The sequence below is a fragment of the Gavialis gangeticus genome, unplaced genomic scaffold, assembly GCF_001723915.1.
Source record: "Gavialis gangeticus isolate Ggan-Ray unplaced genomic scaffold, GavGan_comp1, whole genome shotgun sequence".
NCBI classification, from domain to species: domain Eukaryota; kingdom Metazoa; phylum Chordata; order Crocodylia; family Gavialidae; genus Gavialis; species Gavialis gangeticus.
The window spans coordinates 24,169,707-24,173,141 of NW_017729009.1; the positions used below are offsets into that span (position 1 = coordinate 24,169,707).

At 46.6% G+C, this 3,435-nt stretch overlaps 1 protein-coding gene across 2 annotated transcripts in view; it reads right to left on the minus strand.

Annotated features, from left to right (window-relative positions):
- Window positions 1–3,435, minus strand: part of PTPN1 (protein tyrosine phosphatase, non-receptor type 1) — a 69,212-nt gene that overhangs the window by 16,404 nt on the left and 49,373 nt on the right. The gene's annotated exons all lie outside the window — the stretch shown is intronic.

The following is a 3,435-nucleotide window of genomic DNA, read 5'->3' on the forward strand; positions in this document are numbered from 1 at the left end:
CAGCTGGGGTTTGACACAGGACTGAGCCATGCAGGGGGCAGCTACGTGCATCCCCTGGAGGGCATGGGGGTGTGCGCCCCCGGATCTACGTCGGGGAGGGTGAGTTGCCACTGCAGGCTGGGGCCAGTGCTGAACTGTTTCCGGCAGAGGCTGGGCCACGCTGCAGTTGGGGCAAGCAGCAGCAGCGCTGGAAGGAGGTTATTGGGGGTGGAGGGTTGGTGGGGGGCGGCTACAGCAAATCCTGGAGTGGCTGCAGCCCCCCTGTAGCTCCCTCCCAGTGCTGCCACCACCCCTCACCCCGAGCACAGCTCAGCCTGGCCCGGCCCAGCACCTGCCGGGAAGAACCCAGCATAGCTCCTGCTAGCAGTGGCATTCTGCCATGCCCTGCATAGATCAGAGGCACATGCCCCGTCCTCCTGGATGAGCCGTGGTTCTGCCCCGGCTCCTGCCGCTGTGTGCCCGCAGATCTGTGTGTGAGGCAGAGTGGGGTGGGCTGGGCCAGGCAGCAGTAGCACTGAAAAAGAGGGCTGAGGGGAGGGAACTATAGCAAATTTTGAGGTGGCCCCTCCTGTAGCCCCCTCCCAACGCTGCCACCACCCACCCAGAGTCCAGCCCCTGGCACAGGCCTGGCCACAGACTGCAGCAGCATCCCACCCTGCCCCACACAGACCCTGGGGCACCCCCCACCCCATGCTGTCCCGGGGGGGTGCATGCAGCAGTGGGAGCCGCCCTCTGTGCAGCTCAGTCTGGCGCTCCACCACAGCTGGGCAGCCCCTGCCCTGGCCTCACTCCCTCCCCCCATGGCTGGGGCCTCAATTTGCCCCCTCCCCAGCTCTTTTCCTCACAACATACTTACCAACCAGACCCAGCTGCTGTCCTGGCCACCTGTGCGCTGTGCTGCAGCTATGTGCATGCACGCAGCATTTATTGGCCACGTTAGATCTGAGTACCACCCCCCCCAGGATCTTTTTTTTAAGTACCCCCTAGGGGTACACGTAGCCCTGGTTGACAGCTCTACATCTACAATGTTAAATGTACACCCTCCCCCCAAAAAAGATTACTGTATTCAGTCTACTATCAGAAAAATAAAGATAGCTATGAGGATCATTGTGATTACATATGGCATAGCTTAAAAGTTAACATTTTAATCCATCTAAAAACAGTTTCTGCACACATTCCTATTACCTAATTTCTGACTGTACATAGTAATTTTCTCAGTAATAGTTTTCTAGGAAACCAAAGTTCTGTAGAAACCGTATTTACACGTTAGAAGCTTAAATGAGTCAGTCAAGTACACAACTAGCGTGCTTTTAGCTCAGCAGAAAAGGGGAATGAAACTACAGGATCTTGTTTAGCAATAAATACAAGAAAGCCTGCAACCATGTTTATTAGGACCAATGCGTGTCTATGGATGTTATGAAAGTTGACAACTGCACTGCTGCTTCTCAGGATCAGACACAGCTCCTGTGAAGCAGGATTATGAGCTGTGCTCATTCCAAATCCATGCTTGCAGAGGAATGGGTTGCTGCGTGCAGCTAATATGCCTTATATACATAAATAAAACCACCTTCCCTTGAAAACAGAACAAACACTGAGAAGAAAGGGAAGCTAACTGAAGTTTGTGTTGATCAAGAATAAGTTATACCGTGAAAAGGTAAAGTGTTGGAGAGCTGTCCCATCCATAATGGGATGTGTGATAGAAAAGGGATTTTAACCTAATAATAAAGAAGTCAGCAACTTTTCTTCTTCTTCTTATTATTATTATTATTAAAACAGACACCATTTTTATTCACAGACCCTGAAAGAATCTCACATTTTTGTCAGGTTTACAGATATACTTTCATTGCTTCCAACTCTTGATCAATCCTGAGCAAGAGGATACAGTTTGAGGTAACAAGAAACATTATAACAACATTTATAAGTGTAATCCTCTACAATTTCTGCATTAAAGCCTTCAAGGAGACAGTTAGTTTTATATTTAATGTCTGCACCAAACAGCTCTGCAAAGATTTAGCCTAGTCCTACTGCAACCTCCAGCCCCTCTTTTCCTCCCCCCATTGCTCTTTGTTGAGAGCATTCACAATCAGTCAAGAGATCTTGATAATTCTTCACTTTTTGATCAAAATTACTGGCAATGGAGAGAAGGAAAGCATGCAGGAGTGGTTGGAAAGAGCAGCATGATTAAAAACAGTGACTATATACTACTTTTCAAGGGATGTTTTACTAGTTTTACCTTACTGAAGCAAATGAAAGACAAAAATCAATTAAAAAAAAGCTAATCAGAACCCAGCTCACTGCACATGGGTGTTCACGACATTTGGGAATTCTTGCTTGGACATGCATCATATAACCCACTTTCCACCTTTGAAGTGGAAAGGAAGGTGACAACATGCAGCTTTATCAGATTTTGGTTGTTTCTGTATCCAACCTATTCAAAATGTAGTAAAAAAAAAAAAAAAAAAAAAAAAAAAAAAAAAAACAAGAAAAAGAATAAAAATTTTATTTTTTTTTTTTTTTTTGTTTTTTTTTTTTCCACCCCTTTAAAAAATAGAAAAAAAAAAAAAAAAAAAAAAAAAAAAAAAAATCACCAGGCACATGTATGATCACAGGATGGAGCTTCTGGTAAGAGGCACAGCTATGGCAGGGAGACATGGTCAATCGAGGGGAATTTAAGAATATAGGGAAAGAGACAAAAACAGCAGTATGCTATCCATTAAAAAAAAAATTGTGGACAGTGATACTGGTCTGCTTTGTAAACGGATCAGAAGTGCTCTACAAGGCAGTATTAAGCACCTCCTTTGCATCATTCTGGCAGCATGAAAGGAACCTTTGAAGGGTACAAAGTGCATCTACAACTATTTTAATAGCTGTAGAAGTCCCTTGATTATGCCAGTAGAAAGGGCCTAATTACAAGGGAGAATCAGGGGCAAAGCCCCATCCACTGGCAATGAGGAACTGCAGCCATGTGTCTAGATTACCAGGGTTGATTCAGGAGTGAAACCACATTTGTTTATGGTATAGGTGATCATACCAGTTTCGGTCCTTAGCTCAGCTCAGGTCATAAGAAATCAGGACCTCCTATTCCAAACTTGGCAACTCTCACTTCCAAGTTAATCAACATCTGTTGGCAGGTATCCAACTTCTGAAACCTAGTCACACGTTGTTGGATAAAGTTCTATACATGCCGCAGGCGCGAACTTATTTTTGCCGAGAGAGGCCTAAGCTGATGGATATGTGCCCTCCGCCACCCCCACATTGTGTGGGAACAGGGTGGGTGTGCAGGGAAAGGTGGGTATGGGCACAAGCGATGTGGTGGGAGTTGGGGAACACATCCTCCTCGAGTTTTCTGCACCCACAGCAAAGCATAGGGCTGCAGCTGGGCCAGACCAGCTACAGGCAAGATCCATCTCTGCAGCCAGGTGGGGGGGGGGGGGG